Source organism: Tenrec ecaudatus, chromosome 2, assembly GCF_050624435.1.
Source record: "Tenrec ecaudatus isolate mTenEca1 chromosome 2, mTenEca1.hap1, whole genome shotgun sequence".
NCBI classification, from domain to species: Eukaryota; Metazoa; Chordata; class Mammalia; order Afrosoricida; family Tenrecidae; genus Tenrec; species Tenrec ecaudatus.
This window is the reverse complement of record NC_134531.1, coordinates 191,044,932-191,064,494: the sequence shown is the minus strand read 5'-3', so window position 1 is coordinate 191,064,494 and position 19,563 is coordinate 191,044,932. Positions and strand designations below refer to the sequence as shown.

Below are 19,563 nucleotides of genomic sequence, written 5' to 3'. Positions count from 1 at the left end.
TAATGTTTCTCAATGCACAGAAGGGTACATTGTAAAAAAAAAAAAAGGTACATTGTATATGAGGAAGGAGACTTCAAAACGTTCATGGGAAAATTTCACTTAACTCCATTTTTCTAGAACTTCTTAAAGCCCTCTGACACGATATATTTGATTAATTGACAGTAGATAAGAGCTGTGCCTAAGTGTTCTAATTGCTGTACAAATCTGGCTTTAAGACAGACTGGGGGATGGAACTAGTGGTAATCTGGGAACTGTCTGTGCTCGTCCTTACAGACTGTCGTAGGTGCGCACACAAATCCATCACAATGTCCAGGAGTTTTTCTTATGGCCTTAGATAAGATTGGAAGGAAAAAGCACAAAACTCAAAAGAGGGTCAGTGAGACAGGTTAACAAAACTAGCTGGCCCCTCCTTGTGAATTTTGATCTAATTTCATATTTGGCTTTATTGAAAACATGACCGACGTCCTAAAATTCAAGTGTGTTATATTCAGGAAACAAATAAGTTCCTAGACACTATGTTTTACCATTGGGAAACCTCTTTTTGTTGACGTTGAGACAGGCTAACCTAACTGATCAAGCCCCCACTCTCCAGACAAACTCCTCTCCCCAGTGCAATCAGATCTGAAAGAATTCAGGTACCTTATGCAAACGATGGCATTTGTGATCTACATTATGGCATGCAGAGTTTCCTGCTGAAATGACCCCTGGATACTCTGCTTCAACAAGGAAGTCAGCCACAGTCCAAACACAGTCGAAACAAATAGTGACAATCATGTTGTTCCTGATAGAATGACTTCAAGACAAAATGAGTTGATCCAACTGTCCGAGTAGTCAAGCATGCAGAGATGCAGTCCTTCCACCATCATGATCTTCAGGGATGTGGACTGATAACCTGACCCAACCCTACCCGTATGACATCACAGAATAAACTTTGCTCACCAGTAGCAGACCCCCCAGAACAGACTCCATCTTGAAGGGACTGTTGCTTACACCCCTAATTAACATGACTCTGCCCAAACAGGCTAGTTTTCTGGGTTTCCCTATCTTTGTAAGGAATCACATATAACCCATTCCTGCCCCCAAACCTCTAAGACTCCAGCAACACTCTGTTCAGGAAGTAAGGGTGAGTGTGGCATCGGCCTTCTTTACCTCCCTCTCCAAACCCTGCTCCTAGGAAACTTTTGCTTCTGTGAATTTTTTCACATGTCTGGATTATTCTTAGGATGAGGTATAAACCCTGCCTTTTAATGTTGGCTGGGGAATAACATTCCCAGTCCCATCAGTACAATTCACTATCTTGCATAATGTTGTGGTACAAGTGACCTAGATAAGATAGTGCAAAATCAAAAGCCTTCTGGAATTATTGCATGACTCTGACTTAATATGTATTCTCAGGTGAAAAGATATCTCAAATTAAAATGTAATAATAGAGATCAATTTATTAACCCAAACAGGACAAAGACAAGACAAAGGCAAATCATCCGGATCAGGGAGACTATGAGCACAAGGCCATGTGGTTCAAGGATTCTCAATCATGAGGCTACTTAAATAAGACATTAAAAATAAAGGAAACTATTACAAAATTATGATTGGTGGCAGATCAATTCAGCACAGTTGTAGACAGGACTACTGAAGTGGAAAAGGGACTATGTTTGGCATATGTATACTACTGCGGATTTAAAGAGTGTACAAGATTGTTCAGGCCCTCAAACCAAGACAGTCAGCTTATGACTCATGAGTATTTGAACTTCACACGACTTGTCTGTCAGTTTGTCCATACTGTGGTGATTTGTGTGTTGCTGTGACGTTGAAAGCTAAGTCACTGGTGTTTCAAATACCAGCAGGGTTGCCTAGAGGAAATAGGTTCAGCAGAGATTCCAGACTGAGAACAGACTATGAAGAAGGAATTGGTTTCCACTTCAGAGGAATTAGCCCCTGAAAACCTGATTGAGAGCATCAAAACATTGTCAATACTGAAAACTTCGTGAATAGAAGCAGAGCATTGTCAGAGTCGGTGCCAGAAGACGAGCCGCTCAGGTCCGAAGGCACTCAGAGTATGACGGAGGAACAGCTGCCTTCTCCGAGTAGTCAACCACAGTGATGTGAATGGAATAAAGCTTTACCCGAGGAACGCCTTCCAGGCCTTCATTTGCTGATGGGGCATGGCTCAACATGAGAATAAACAGCTGCAACCATCAATTTAGAGGGCAGAACTTGGAAGGTGCAAAGTATGAATCCAAGAAAATCGGAAGTTGTTAAAGATGAAATGGAATACATTTCATTTTACAGAGATGGACAACATGCTAAGTGTTAGTGAGCTGAAATGGACTGGGATTGGCCATTTTTAATAAGAAAATCATATGTTTTATATACCGGAATGGGCAGATTCAAGAGAAATGGCATGGAAATAACCATCAAAAGTATATTTCAACATGAATCTTGAAGCACAGTGCTGTCTGTGATAGGATAATATCTATCCACACCCAAGAAAATCCTATCAATATTATTATTTAACTATGCACACCAAACTCTAGCGCTAGTGATGCACAAGACAGAAGAATTTTACCAACATTTTCAGAATGAAATTGATCAAACAATCCACATGGAAGAAGCACATCAGCCTGTATGATCATGAGGTGTTGATGGTATCAGGTATCAGGCATCAAAGACCCAGAACAAAAAATCATTTCAATGTGAAATGTCCAATTTCAAGCAATTGGACATCCCCTTACAGAAGGGTCATGGGGGTGCGGTGGGGGTGGAGACAAGGTGGAGATGAGCATTCAGGGTACAGTATAGCACCAATGTAACATACAACTTTGCTCCAGCTCTTTAATGCTTCTTCCCACTATCATGACCCCAATTCTACCTTACAAAGCCAGCTAGACCAGAGAATGTACTCTGGTACAGATAAGAACTGGAAACAGGGAATCCAGGACAGACAAACCCCACAGGACAAATAATGAGAGTATCCATACCAGGAGGGTAAAGGGAAAGTGGAAAGAGAAAGGGAGAACCAATCACAATGATCTATATATGACCCCCTTCCAGGGGAACGAACAGCAGAAATGTTGGTGTAGGGAAACAGCAGTCAGTGTAAGACATGAAAAGTTTTTGTATACTTTATCAAGGGTTCATGAGGGAGGGAGGGTGGGGGAGGGGGGAAATGAGCTGATACCAAGGGCTCATTAGAAAGATAATGTTTTGAGAATGATGATGGCAACAAATGTACAGATGTGTCTGACACAATGGATGGATGCATGGATTGCGATAAGAGCTGATAGAGCCCCCAATAAAATGGTTTTTTTTAAAAGAAGAATATTTTTAAAAATAAATAAATAAAAAAAGAATATTGTGCATCAGTTTTAAAGGAAGGCTAATTAACAACCTGAGATATGCAGATCACACAATCTTGCTTGTTGAAAGTGAGGGGGACTTCAAGTAGTGCTAATGATGATCAAGGATTTCAGCCTTCGATACGGCTTGCAACTCAATGAAAAGAAGACCCCGATCCTCACAACTGTCCAATAGATAACATCATAATAAGTGGGAGAAAATTGGAAGTTGTCATAAAGGACGCGTTGCATGTGGTAAATCTGCTGCACAAGACCCCTTTCGAGTGTTGAAAGGCAAGCATGTTACTTTGAGGATTAAGTCGTGGTGTTTTCGATTCACTTGTATGCATGTGAAAGTTGGACATTGAATAAAGAAGACCAAAAAAGAACTTAGGCGTTTGAATTATGGTGATGGCAAATGAACGGACAAACCAATCTGTCTTGGGAGAAGTCCAGTCAGAGAGGTCCTCAGAGGTGAGGTTGGGGAGACTTGGTCTCACTTACTTTGGACACATTGTCAGGACAGACCGGTCTCTGGAGAAGGACATCATGCTTGGTAAAGAAGAGAGGCAGTGAAAAAGAAGAAGGTCTGCCCACAAGGAAGACACACACCAGCCTGTGTGACCACGAGCTGTCGAAGGGATCAGGTATTAAGCATCAAGGAACATAAAATCATATCATTGAAAATGTGGGTGAGTGCAGAGTGGAGACTCAAAGCCCAAGGGTAGCCAACCGGACACCCCTTGCTGAGGGGTTGTGGGGAGGAGATGAACCAGGCAGGGTGCAGGATAGCAATGATGAAACATATAACTTTCCTCTAGTTCTTAAACGCTTCCTCCCCTCCACTATCATGATCCCAATACTACCTTGCAAATCTGGCTAGACCAGAGGATGTACATTGGTACAGATAGCAACTGGAAACACGGGGAATCCAGGACAGATGACTCCTCCAGAACCAGTGATGAGAGTGGCGATGCCTGGAGGGTGTGGGGTAAAAAGGGGGAACTGATTACAGGAATCTACGTGTAGCCTCATCCCTGGGGGAGGGGCAGCAGAGAAGAGGGCAGGGGGAGACGTCAGACAGTGGAATATATGACAAAATAATAATAATATATGAATGATGAAGGGTTCATGGGATGGGGGGAGTGGGGAGGGAGGGGGGAAATGAGCAGCAGATATTAAGGGATCAAGTGGAGGGCAAATGTTTTGAGAATGATGATGGCAACAAATGTACATATGTTGTTGACACAATGGATGGATGGATGGATTGTGATAAGAATTGTACGAGCCCCCAATAAAATGATTTTTAAAAAAAAGAGAGAAGGTCCTTCCCAAGAAGGATTGGCACAGTGGCTGCAAAAATGGTCTCAAACATAAGAACAAGTGTGGGGATGGTGCAGGACAGGACCATGCAGTGTTTCATGTTACTGTAGCTAAGCGCTGGAATCAACATGAAAGCACCTAGCATTGGCCCTGAGTTCCCTGAATTACATTCGTCAAGAGTGCGCCCAGGCAAGTCCCTAAAGGTAAGACCGCCTCTCCCGGAGCCGGCTAGAGGAGTGATACTAATCCGCTTTCAAACACTCTCACTCTGGCTGACGGCTGAACTTCTCACACTGCTGAGGAGAAAGAGCTCAAAGAAGGCTGAATCCATGTGGAGACTCTAAAATGGGGTCAGGGCCCGCAGTGTAAGCCACCTGAAAACCTAGTGCTGAGAATTTTAGCTCTATTGCAAACCTAATCCCTGTTGCGTTATCCAAAGCCCAGAATAAGCACTTTGTGTGTGTGCGTTTGTCTCTCTCAGGTAGAGGTCTTGGGCAGGGGCTGGGAACAGGGATGAAGAGGCTTTATTCAAGCCATCTATAAACCAAGGCGCCAGGGAACCCCTGGGACCACCAATCAAGGAGATATTAACAAGGCTCGAACTGTTAGCCCCAGGACTGTGAAACGAGACGTTTCCGTCCGTGGTAGCGTCACAGCAGCACTAGGAAACCAAGGCAGGTCTTTGAGTTGTCAGTGCTGGAAACCCAACTCAAGCCGAGGTCGGAGAGCTTCCTGGACAGGGCAAAACAGACAAGCGCGGACAGGGCCCAGGGGCAGAGCGGCTAGGCAGTGTGGCAGTGGACTCTGCTAAAGATGGCCAGCCTTGGGGACCCTGCGGAGCGAGTCCGCTCCGTCCTAGAGGGTCAGTGGGACCGGCAGCAATGGGTTTGGTCTCGTTTGGGTTGTCCATCCGTGGGAGAGGGTGGTGCACCTCTGGGGACAACAGAAGCATCATGCCAGAACCTGTCCCAGGCCTCGCTTCTGTACGTTCTAGAGAATGAACGAACTCACGGGGACAATGAGACCGCACTTAGCTCGTGGTGGCTCATTTAGAAAAGGCTGCCCAGGCAATCAACGAAAAGGCCAAAATCTTTCTCAGTTGTGTTTTGACTGAAGGCTGACCTCGCTCTCAGTGATAACGGGGTCAGACAGAGGGGCCATGTGAAGTGACTAACAGGGGGATGGTGGAGCCGTGGAAAGGCGACACTCGGATTCATTTCCAGGTGGGATTTAGGTTCGTGCTGATCCTTGCCACACAGTTAGCCTCTCTGGTGTAGTTCGATGCTCCCCAAAACCAAACCCACTACTATCGATCCGTTCTGATGCATAGTAACCCTGTATAACATTTCAGAGACTATAAATCCTTCCAGGAGTGGGGAGACTCCATTTTCTTCACCAGCGCACTTGGTGGGTTTAAATTGCTAACCTTGAGATTAACCGTCCAGTGCGTACCCAACAGCACCACCTGATCTCCAGTGACCATGATTGGTAACGACATTTCAGCTCGGGAACCACCAGCCACTCCCTCAGATACAGGCAGAATCTTTATCACTTCTGTTTTTCATTGCGAAGCAGGCTTTTTGATAAGCCCAAGATGAGTAGTGTGAAAAGTGTCACCAATTATTGGCCTGACTCAGCTTTAAAATTTTTTTTCCTGGTTTTTAACTTTCCAAAGAAGTGGTATTTGATCAAAATAGAATCTTACAACTGAAGTATGGAATCAATGTCATGGAATCATATGTCTAGAAACGGGTGAATCAGTGTATGTTCTACTGTACATGTTAATGATAATAATAAAGGGGGACCGATTACAGGGATCCATATTTGACCTCCCTGGGGGACGGACAACAGAAAGGTGGGTGAAGGGAGACATCGGACAGTGTAAGATATGACAAAATAATAATTTATAAATTATCAAGGGTTCATGAGGGAGGGGAGAGGGGGGAAGGTGGGGGAAATGAGGAGCGGATGCCAAGGGCTTAAGTGGAGAGCAAATATTTTGAGAACGATGAAGGCAACCAATGTACAAATGTGCTTTACACAATTGATGTATGTATGGATGGCGATTGAGTTGTATGAGCCCCCAATAAAATGATTTAAAAAAAATAATAAAAGAAATTGCAACGAAGAAGAAAAATATATATCTAATGTGAACCACATGTGTCATTTTATTGTATATATGTCTATATTTTTACAGGTGTCATTTTAAGTAGCTTGTTGCTATTGACTGTTGTTGAGTTGATTTCAACTCATAGCAACCTCATCGAAAGTAGAGTTGCTGCAATTACGTTTCCCAGGCTGTAATGGGCAAGTCTCTCTCACTGAGAGCTTCTGTGCAGGTTCCACCTGGCAGTGGGGTGTGTAGCTGTTTCACTCTGCGGCTCCCTTTTAAGCAGCCTCCCCACTGCCTCTGCGTTGATTCTGACTCCTAGACACCTGTACAGGGTTCTCAAGGATGGAAATCTTTATGGAGCAAATAGGCTGACCTCGTTCTCAAGCAGCAGCTGATAGGCTTGAATTTCCAGTCTTGCAGTTAACAATCCAACACTTAGCAGTCAGTGCCACCAGGGCTTCAAAATTCAAACAAAACCCAGCTTTGTCTGATCACTCCTGACTCTTGGCAACTCCATGTGTTCTAGATTGGAACTGCTCCTTTGGGGTTTCTTGGCTGTCGTCGGTGCAGAGGCAGGCTACCAGGCCTTTCTTCCAAGGCACTGCTGAGTGATGTGAACAGACAACTTTTAGGTCAGTAGCTGAATGCAAACTGCTTGGACCACCTAGTGATCTTAATAGTTTAGGATCCCAAGTTATATGTAAAAGAAAACTACAGCCCAAAGCCTTTGGGGATTTGGGTCCTTGGTTTGGAGCTTCAGGGTCATGGTTTCATGGGCCGACCCAATTAGATTGAACACGTTTAGTGCTTCTGTTTTATTGTCTAGGGGTGCCTGGGACCTTAAAAGCGTACAAGTGGCCACCCAAGGCCACAACAACTCATCTCTCTTAGCTTAGAGCAACAGAGGAAGAAGAGTCAAGAACAGAGGAGGATATAGACTCTGTGGCTAATTGCCTCCATAAATTGTACCCTTTGCCATGAGATCAGAACCGAATGGTGCCCAGCAATCTTTACTGAATATTTTTATTAAAGGTTCTAAAGAAGAAGTTTGATTAAAAGGAGGAATATACAAAACAGAATTTCACATATTCATGGACCCCAGACTTCCCGGAGGCATGAATGGTGAGTGAACCCCAGTCACTGTTGGCCTAAGATAACCTTTAAACCTGAAACCCCCCAAAATCCTCTGATATTCCTCTTAAAACCAAACATTAGTTCATATTAACTAGTGAACAAATAATCTGTTCTGAATATTATGTTCTTTTAAGAACTGATAACAGCAACTAGATAAAAATTAAATATGAACCTAAGGGACACTGAGTTGGCTAGTGGAGAAGGAATGATTCAGATAAGGTGGGTGAGAACGGGTGTAAAACTCAACAGAATGCCATCACTGTCACTAAATTGCACGAGTACAAACTGTTGGAGTGGTGTGTGTTTTGCTGTGTATATGCTCAACAGCAAGAGCAAAACATATAAAAACTTTAAAGAAATAAAAAAGATGAAATTCAGTTTAGTAATGCATTTCATTTAACCCAGTATGTAATTTATATTTCCTATATTCCGTCTTCACAATCATATTTTGCATATTTCGTGCATATTTGACACATATACCATATCTATATTGGGACTAGCACACTTTAAATGCTTGATAGTGATTCCTTGTGCTGAACAGTGCAGTTCCAGAGTGTGCTGAAGATATTTAAAAATATATTTGTCAATTATACTTATCTACAGCTATTAAGGATTTGTTCAACAAAGACTGGTATTGAATGCTTTCTTTAAGCCAGGTTCTGACTAGATGCTGCAAATACAAACAAGCGTAGCCCCTATCCTCTAAGAACCAAGATTGGATTAATTTTATTACTTTGTAGAAGGATGTGTGTGTGTTTATCATAGTTTTTTGTGTGTCATAGGGTCTTGAGTCACAGTTTAAATCTGTTACAATTGGGATTTGTGACTGAGAGCTGGCTCAGACAATCTGATGAATGAGCATTTGTTTTTATAATCCTACCAACAAGGCTTTGCTGGGGCCTCACCATTTCGTTCATGATAAAGGGTGAATTCTGTTCTGCTGCTGAGTCGTGGGAACATAGAACAAGCCCTCAGTCCGGGAGTCACTGAAACATACTTTTTTCCCCTATCAGTTGGGGCCATAGCCTCCTGGTTGCTGAGCCAAGCAGATTATTGAGATGTCAGCAACCATTTTTGGTTTGTTTGTTTGTTTTTGATCTCCTGCCCTATTGAGTTATTCCTCAAAGATTTAGTAGCACTGACAGAATTGAGAGAGACTCAACTGGACTCATCCAAAATGTGAGAGAAGAGGTGTGAATATAAAACCTACCCCCACAGCACAGCACAGATCTCTGCATCTCTGCGCAGGATTTGGACTCAGGAAAATGGGCCCCGGGCAAAGTTTTGTCTTACCCAAATCATGCAGTACATTTCATGCTCTTCAGAGGTCTGAGTACATACTAATTGAGTAATTGACTACTGTGTAATTTTGGGAAGTGAATTGATCTCTCTAAGCCACTGTTTACTCGTCGCTCAGCTATAAATGGGCTCCTAGCACCTCCCTCATTGAGCTGTGGCAAAGGCTAGATCCGAGTGGACATGCAAAAACACATGTCCTAATCACAGCTGCGGGGGTAGATCCAATGCAATAAGGGCTCGAGAAAAGGCTTCCCAGAGGCAACTTAAACAAACACCTTTCTAAAAATTGCCAAGTGGGTGAAATTTTACAGAGCAGATAGATCGGTTTCCATTTTACAATTCATACACATCTTTTTTTAATCTCACTGATTGTAATGAAGCATCACCTATTCTACTTCCTCCCTATGTTTCCTGCTTCCATTCCTCCTTTCCTAATCCTTCTGAATTTTGTTCTTGGGTAAATTCTGCCATTTTTCTTCCAACTACTTGATTACTCCAAGATGGGCACACCTCCCTCGTGTTACCAGTTCCTTTATTGACCTGTCTATTGTTTGGCTGACCATTGAGCCATGGGAGATGAGTTCAATTCCAGACTTAAAGGGTGACCAAGGGCTATATACTCAGGCACTCCACCACTGTCTTTCTGAGAAGAAAGATGTATGATTTTGAGTTTTGTTCCCCATTTTCCTCCCTCTTTACCCAAAGCCTTCTAATCCCTCTCAGAGCAGTTGGTAATGGTAACTGTGCACCATTTAGTTAGAAGTTAGATCTTGCTATAGATGCATTCACCATGTTTGCTACTATGAACTAATTACTTGGGTGGAGCGGGGGCCAATCCGGCCTCAGAATTTTCTTAGACTAGCAGAAAGTCAATTTTATTATCAAGCTAAAATTAACAGAAACTTAGAAATCTATAGCTGGTCATAGACCTTGCCTATGATTAAGGCCCTTTAGTTCCTCGTTGTAGCTCTCACCAACGTCACTGCAAGGACCTCCTAACTAGTCTCCTTGACTTTCCCATAGCCTCTCTGTAGTATCGTCTCTTTAAATATGTCACACACAAAAAATGTTCTAAAAATAAGTCCGGAAACTCATGGGGTTATGTGGCTACCAGGTTAGAAGCACAGGAGATCTCAGTGACAACCCAAGAAGCCCCGCCAAGAAGGAAGACCTACACTCCCTGGAAGTTAAAAAAACAACAACAGCCAAACAACTTCAAAGAGCAGAACACCAAAGTGTCTTACGTTGAGATCAGCAACAACTTCGAATGGTTCCTGACTGCCCTTCATCATCCACCAGCAGCCTGAGTCACTTCTGGGCACTCCGCTTCTCCTGCCCAAGCTGATCTTTCCCTGCCCCTGTCTTAACTCACCCAGCCAAGCCGCTTGCCTCGCTGGCCTCTGGGGGCCCTGTACAGATAGCAGATCATTTAGGCAGCTTAGTGTACCGCCCAAGTAAGGCTTTTCCCCACTTAAAAAATGTTTTCTTGCTTATTTTCTCCCTTTCCAGCACCTTTCCTGCCATGTGCTCCGCTCTCCCAGAGGGCAGGGAACGCAAGCACTTATCGACCCTGCCCAAGAATCTGAAATCCCCGTCCAAACTGAGATTTAAGTTTTACCTTAAAAAAAAAATCTCTTTTCCTTATTGACTCTCAATTTCTTTCCTGTGCTGCCCCCTCCTCCCCCACCCCATGGATATGCAAGCCATACACAGGTTTGTTTTCAAGGCCAGGCTTCCCCCCCCCCCTTTCCTCAGGGCTGCACTCATGGTCCCACTGAGATAGCAACAGTGCTCTATCTACGCCCAAGCACGGCCCTCCTCCCCCGCACCTGCTACTCTCTGAACACGGACAGCTTTCTCTTGTGTTTTTCCTTCTTCCTTGACCTTCTTCCCCTTATCGTTTTTTTATTCCCTCTCTCTTTTCTTTCTTTCCCCTTTTCTTCTTTAATTCTACTTCTTCTAAATATTTGAATAGATAAATCCTCTTCTTGTGGTTTGCTTGTTTGCTTACACTTTTCTTCTCTCTTAAGTGAAATGTACTTCCATGAAACCTATTAAGTTTTATTACCCCTTTACACTGCACTTTCCCATTATTTTTATAAATCTTTTGGCCTATCCAGATGGCCCTTTATTATTAATACCATTATTTTTATTACCTCTCTCCTTCCCCCCACTTTCCCCTCTTAACCATTTATTTCCCCCTTTTCCCTCAGGTTATGTTTCCAGCCCATATTAGACAGAGTCACTCCCTTTACATGACCCACCAGCCCACACACCATGAATAGCTGCATCGCAGCGCCATGGAGAGAACAGTCAACAGCAGTACACACACACACACACACACACACACATACACACAATCAAGGAAAACAAATTCAAGCAACCAAAACTCACCCAAACACAATGGAGGACTCTGGAAAAAAAGAGGCCCTGGAACCACCAGAAATAGAAATCAAAATAAGGATGTTCAAGTGCCTTTAGAAAAAAAGAAAGAAAGAAAGTAGGAGATGTCAGGAATGACAGTGAGAACAACGGAAAGAATTGAAAAATTAGAAAACTGAAAAGATAAGGAGAAACATAAAATACAAATAAGATAACAGAATCAGACAACAGTCTGGAAAATACAAAAAAGCAAAGGAACCCAAAGAAAGCCTGATATTACATCAATCAACTCCTAAGACTCGAAGAGAGAAATAGAGAGCTCAACAATAATAAGGGGAGCGTGCAATAAAGTACCCTCAAGGAAAGGCAAACTCATCAGGCAAGAAGCAGAGCACTCTACCCAACAACGACACAGTGTGCATGCCTCTCCAGTTCACGTGGTGCATACTCTCGAATAGATTACATGTTAGACCACAAAGCAAGCCGCAACAAATGAAAAAACACTGAGATTCTGCAATTTGTTTTCTCAGATCACAATACTATAAAACTGGAAATCAACAATAGAAAGAAACAGGAACATAAAGACAAACACATGGAGACTGAACAACATACAATTTAAACACAACTGGGAAATAGATCAAATAAGAAATTTCTTGAAAATTATGGTAATGATAGCACAGCATGCCAAAATTATGGGAACCCAGCAAAACAGCTACCAGAGAGCAATTTATAGTGGATCCGTGCGCACATCAAAAAGAGAAGAAGTAAAAAAACCAGTGCCTTAATACAACGTCCCAATAACTAGAACCAGGGTAACAACATAAACTCCCAACAACACAAGGAAAGAAATCATAAATATGAGAGCAGAAATAAATGAACTAAAACAGAAAAAAAGAAAAATATCAGCAAGACATGAAGTTGGTAAACTACTGGCAAATCTAATAAAGGAAAAGAAAATGCAAATATCTAGAATTAGAGGTGAAAGTAGTGTTATTACAATAGGTATAAATGAAGGAAAAAAGAATAAAAACAGTAGTACAAAACACTGTGCTCCAGCAAATTTGATAACCTGGAAGAAATGGACAAATACCTAGAAATACACCATAAGGCCAAGTTAACGCAGACGTGTGTATAAAACCTCACCAGACCCATAAAAAGAAGAAATAGAGACTGTCATCAAGCAACTTCGAACCAAGAAAAGCTCAGGACCAGATGACTTCACAGGAGAATTCTACCAAGTATTTGATGATGAGCCGTCACCAGTTCTGCACAGACTATTCTAGACTGCAGAAAGGATAGCAAACCCTCAGGCTCACTACCCTAATACCAGAACCAGGCAACTACTTCTCAAAGACAAAACCACAGACCAATATCCCTCATGAACAGACACAACATTCCCAACAAAATTCTGCCCAATAGAATTCAATAGCACATCCCCAAAATTGTTTCACCACGATCACATGGGATTCATACCTGAAATACAAGAATGGGTCAGCATTTGGAAAGCAGTCAAGGTAATCCACCACATAAAAAAGACAAAGACTAAATATCCCCCCCACACACAAACAAAAATCACATGATCACATCAATAGATCCAAAAATGTATTTGACAATATCCATCTCCTGTTTCTAATAAAAGCATTCAATAAAGTAGGAATAGAGGGAAACTCTTCAACACAATAAAGGCCATATATGAAAAATCAATGGCCAACATCACTCTCAATGAGGAAATACTGAAACTATTTCCCCTGACAACAGGAATCAGACAAGGATGCCCCTTTCACCACTCTTACTCCACATGCTAAAGTCTTAGCCAAAGGAAATCAAGGGAATACAATAGGGCAAAGAATAAGTGAATTCTGACCATTTGCAGATGATATGATTTTTCTATAGAAAACCCCAAAGACCCCACAAGAGGACTGTTGAAAACAACTGTGGGATTGGCTAAAGTAGCAGGATACAGATTAAAAAGTAGACATTAATTCGACTCCTACATAGCAGCAAAGAGAGCTCAGAAAAAAGCATCAAGGAAACAATACCTTTTCAATAGCCACACAGAAGATAAAATACCTAGGAATAAACCTAGCCAATGAAACAAAAGACTCATAGTGAGAAAACTCCAGAAAATTACTACAAGATACCCAAAGAGACCTAGACAATGGAAGAATATCCTGTGTTCATGAATGGGAAGAGTTAATATTGTGGCAATGTAAATACTATCTGAAGCAATCCATAAATACAACATAATTATGATCCAAATCCTAATGTCGTTCTTTAAAGACATAGAAAAATAATTACCAACTTAATATGGAGAGGGAAGCCGCCCAGGATAAGCAAAGAACTTCTCAAGAAGAAGGAAAAACTAGGAAACCTTGCACTAACTGACTTAAAAAGCTATCACACAGCCATAGTAATAAAACAGCTTGGCTGGTTACAGTAATAGTTATATGGACCAAAATAAAAAAGATGGAACAGAATAGAAAACCCAGAAATAAATGCATGCACCTACAGGCAATTGTTTTTTGACAAAGGACCAAAAATTATTAAATGGGAAAGGGATACTCTCTTCAACCAATGGTGCTGGAAAAATGGAATCTCCACCTGCAGAAGAATGAAACAGGACCCCTACTTCATCTCATCACAACAATTAGCTCAAGATGGATTAGAGACCTAAATGTAAATGTCAGAGCTATCAGGATCATCATTGAGAAAATTGGAATGATGAAATCACAAAACACCTCTTGTTTGTTGAGAAAGTTAGTCAGTCATAAAAAGACCAATGTTGTATGAGACAGCGACAAGTTTCTGTCATGTAATCCTCTAATCTGGCCTCCCAAGTGCTCCCAAGTGTGCCTGTCTAGTGCTCATGACACACATCAACCCCTTATTTGTACATCACCCTCAAAGGGCTCTCCATTGCATTTAGTACGTTTGTCAAATCTGTGATTCCATTCTTGGAAGCATTTTTTAAACTCATCTGTTTGGATGGCTGACAGCACCTCCCTTGCTCTTTTCTTCACCTCTTCTGTGTTGTCAAATTGCTGTCCTTTCATGTCCCTCTGCATTCGCAGAAACAAACAAGTCACAGGGAGCAAGGTCAGATGAGTAAGGTGTGTGGGGCAAGAGAGGTGGGCTGTTTTTGCCCCAAACTGACGTACTGAGAGGGCTGCATGAGCAGGTGCCTTGTCGTGGTGGCAAACCCAGTCCCCTGTCTGCCACAAATCGGGCCTTTTTTGTCACACACTGTTACGCAATTTTTTCAGAACCTCTAAATAGAAAACTTGATTAACAGTGTGGCAGAACAAACTCTAAATGCACTATCCCCCTAACATAAAACAAACAAACAAAACAAATGAGCATTGGCTTTTTTTGGGGGGGTAACCCCCTCTCATATATATACCCCTGAGCCTTATATATACTCCTTGGGGCCTACAGGGAGAAAATGCTGCATATTATGTTCTTAATTACATACATTAGATCTCATTTCTATCCAGTCCCTGGTGACTGAGGCCCTGTGGAATAGACAACTGAGGTTGTAACTGTCCTTCTGAGATGCAAACAATTCTTCCTAGGCCACACCAGAAGGATCTGATTTGGAAACTCCACTAAACAAAGCGGACTATACCATAAGCTCACCTGCAGCAGATGTATGCAACTGAAATACTCCCCTGAACTTCAGGTGGAAACTCCCTAGTTTGAGAAGAAGCAGGTGATTACTACCCCAAGGCTATGCATTTGAATGTCACCGGATATTGGTTCACATCTCTTTTGAGGGTGGCCAGTGAATGGTGGCTCAAGACTACCATACATGTGCTACTTTAATGCTCTTTACTTTTTGTATGACATGTACATGGAGCAGGCATGGTGCTGCCTTGGTGAGTGAGTATTATTGAAACTTTTGCCCTATCTCCAACCCCTGTTGTTTGTGTAAATAATGTCCAATCGCGTAAGTTTTTAATCTGTACAGGTTAATCCATGCATTTGGTCTAAAAAGCTGCTCTATTTATGCATGCTCTTATTTCCTCAGCAGCGTTTTAAATTCCATACCATTGGCTAAATGAATGATACTCTTAACAGAATTTCATATGTTCCATGGGGATGATCTATAATGTTCCCCAATAAAAGGGTAACAGTGTCTCTAAAGTGAAACAGGACCATATACAAACCATAGATATATGAATGGATTTTGAGCTAATACTTAATTGTGGCCCTAATATAAGAACAATTTGTTCCCATGACTTGGCTTCACATGATATTGCCCTCATGAAGAGACCACTGAAGACAGGCCTGCGATAGCAAAGTATGATGAAGAAATCGGATGGTGTCTGGCCATCAGGAAGAATAGCATCTGGGGTCTTAAAAGCTTGTCTTAAAACAAGTTGCCATCTAAGTGAGCAGTCAGCTAAGACCACAGGGAAGAAGCACACTAGCCTGTGTGATATAAATATTGTAAATAATAAAATCTAAGACTGGGGGAGGGAATTGTACTAGGCCTTAGATTCTGAGTACCAGGAAACTGATTGTGGTAGCAATTGTACAATTCTACTTGGCGTGATTAAAATATGGAATGATATATCTATTAAATCCCAACTAATAATAAAAATAAATTATGAGCACCTGGCTTTCAGAAGGCTATGGATGACAGCGAAAACCCACAATCCATTTGCAGAGTTTTCACATGGATTCAGCCTCTGGAGACGCCCCTCTGACCCTTGACCAGGGAAGTGAATGGAAGTATATGCAGTTAGATTACAGGTGAACACTCCATCATTTGTTCTCCCTCTTGAGTCATTTTCCATTTATTCTAGTTTCTATTATTTTATGTTTTATTTTGTTACTGATGTGTGGGTTTTTTCTGTGTGTGGGCATGTGTACTTCGGTAACTGCATTAAGAGGTTTTTAAGGTTATGGTAGTGGAGATTGGGGGAGATGGGAAGCTAATATGAATGACTACAAGAATGAAGAAATTGTTCTAAAATTGATTGTGGTGATGATTACCCAATTCTTTTTGATGTTTTAAACCATTGTCTTGTGCGGCATGTGAATTACATGTTAATAAAACTGTTTTAAAGATCAGATCCTGTGACTCCCCTGCTCAAAACTCTCTGTTGGCTTCCCATTGTTCTGAGAAAAGAATGCAAGCTTTTTGCCATGGCCTGTAAGGCCCTGTGGGACCTGACTCCCATCCCCTTTCTGATTTCTGCTAGCTCATTACTCTAAAGCAGTGGTTCTCAACCTTCCTAATGCTGTGACCCTTTAATACAGTTCCTCATGTTGTGGTGACCCCCCAACCATAAAATTATTTTTGTTGCTACTTCATGACTGTCATTTTGCTACTGTGATAAATGGGCGACCCCTGTGAAAGGGTCGTTCGACCCCCAAAGGGGTCTAGACCCACAGGTTGAGAACTACTGCTCTAAAGCCTCACATTTAGCATCCTCCTTCACACCTCAGCGGCTTTGTATTTGTCATACTCTGCCTGGGACACTCTCCCCTGAGTCTTCCCACAGCTGGCCCCTGTAGAAGTTTCCATCTCAGCACAGGAATACTGCTTTCTCTGAGAAGAGCTAAGCATGTGTTTTCTTTAAAGCACTTCTCAGTAGATGATATTATCTTGTTTGCCTGTTGACTGTCTACCTCCCCCACTCTGCATCCATGATGGCAACAAAAACCTAGCCAATTCTGGCCATCACTGAATTCCCTGTGCCTAGAATTATGTTGGGCAGAGAGTACAGGCTCTAAAAATATGTGGCCCAATGTAGATCCTTAGAGCGTGGATGTGGGTGGTTATTGGAGCACCGCCATGGAAATAAACAGGAGGTAAAGCTACTGATGGTGAAATCCGTAGGCGTGGGTTTTAATCAAGAGTGTCTTAAAGCAGATGGAAGCAGGGATGGTTCAATGTAGTCTTCTCACCTTTCCTGGGAGGTCTGGGTTCCACCACAGCCAAGATACCACGTGCCAGTGAAGGCCTGCTTGTTGGTATGATTCTGAGCAAGTTTTCAGTAGAGCTTCCAGGTTAAATGGACTAGGAAGGAAGGTCTCATGATTTACGTCCAAAAATCAAACCGTGAAAACCCTATGGAACGAAATGGTCTGATACCCCAAACAATCATGATCCGGTCAAAATGTGTTCCATTGTGCAGGGCGTCGGCCGAGTTAGAGCATCTCAAATCAGAACAAAAAGAGAGTCCACCTCAGTTTTGGATGATGAGGGGGGAAAATTCTAATAACAGATGACCTTGAGCACAAAGACAACTTATTCCTCTTTTGAAATCTTCTTGCTCATAAAAAAATCGCATGATTTGTGAGCTGTGAACAAGTTCAAACAACACCTTAGTTGCCAGGCTGGGAACAGGAGGGAAAGCAAGAGACCTATTTACAGATGATTTAAATAACCTAGATGCATTTAAATTGCTCCCACAATCTTAGACTATGCCTGGTGAGAGGCCCTGCACGGCTGGGAAGATGCTTCCCAGGGACATCGTGTGTGCTCCACAATCCGGACACAAGGAATTCCTGAGGCCAGTGAAGAATTACCATCACTGGCAAAGGAAGTACAAGGAGGGTCCTGGGTTGCTGTGAACCCAGGTGCACGGTTGGGAGGAATCGATCCGGAACCCAGAGGATTTCCTGGGCTATCATTTGAGGCTTTCGTACCCAGTGAGAATTGAAAGTCAGCCATGCCATGCCAAGGGCAAGGTAAGAAAAGGCTCAGGCTCTTCAGAAATCAAAGTCTGGATCACCCCATGGAAAGTATTTAGGTCCAACCAAAGTCGTCGCCCAGGATGAGGGAAACCGCGTGAAGAGTGGAGGGAGAGGATGCATGTCATTTATGGCCTGGGGATCAGCTGCGGCTGCAGTAAAATGGAGTTCGTTTTTTTTTTTTTTTTGTGGCGACACATTCAGTTGGAATCATTTTTAATATTTAAATACAAAAAGTGATTGCTGCCATTTTTTATACACACATTACAGGGTTATCGGCTAAAAGGCAGAGGAACCAGCTCTTCCCAATACATGGGCACACAGTGGGGGGGTTGAGCCATGTCACTGTAATGCACTGTGCTGCTGCACATCGTGTGTCCCTCCCCCACCTCTCCACTCTGAACCAGCCGAGCCTCCCACAGTCGGAGACATTCCTCCCAGGGTCTCAGAAGAGAGAGGGTAGTTGTTCAGGACAACTTGGGGGCCATTTAGCGAGGGGTGGGTGGGGGTAACCGTCTGCACTGCTGCACTCGGGTCTGCGTGCAGACAGAAGAGCGATCCTGGCGGAGTGGCGGGCACAGGTGTATCTGTAGGGCAGACTCCCACCTGCTACACACAGATCAATGTGCCAAAGTTTGACCGAAAAACAAAACAAAACAAAAAACTCCCCAAATCAGCAGTTCTAACAATTGAAATTCAAACTTCTCCCACTAAGCTCAATACAGGCTAAAGCTCTAGATCTTCCCGGGCAGTGACGGCAGAGGCCCTGGCATTCCTCCCGACAGTCCTGTGCTGGGCCCTAGGAGGATCTGCCGCTGCTGGAGCTGCTGCTGTTGCTCCATTTGCAGCTTCTCCGTCTCGAAGACCACAGGGAGAACCAGAATCATAAAGGAAGGGGTCCCAATCCATAAGGCTGCCCTGGAAAACCTGTACATCTTTTGAGCCACAACAAAGGAGAGGTCAAAAGTGGCTCCGGCCGCGGACAGGACTTTCTCCGGGAACATCTCCGTCAGACCCCAGAGTCTCTCCGACAGGGTGTCATCTGGCTCCTCGTCATCGTCCTCCTCTAGCTCCTCCTCGGGTCTTCTCCGCGTCGCCTTTCGGGAGCAACTCGTCCGGGGACGCTGGCGCCCCAGGGCCAGCTGCAGCGGCGGCGGCCATGGCTGTAGTCAAAATGGAGTTCGTTTTACTAGTTTTCTTAAGTCTCTGCAGCGATTGTGGCTGGCTGTCCCTGAGTGGTGCACATGGTTAAGCACTTGACTGCCACATGAC

The 19,563-nt window shown here is 43.1% G+C and overlaps 1 pseudogene; it reads right to left on the bottom strand.

The window, feature by feature from the left end:
- Positions 1–18,473: 18,473 nt before the first annotated feature.
- LOC142440227 (mitochondrial import receptor subunit TOM22 homolog) lies at positions 18,474–19,452 on the bottom strand (annotated as a pseudogene).
- Positions 19,453–19,563: the final 111 nt, after the last annotated feature.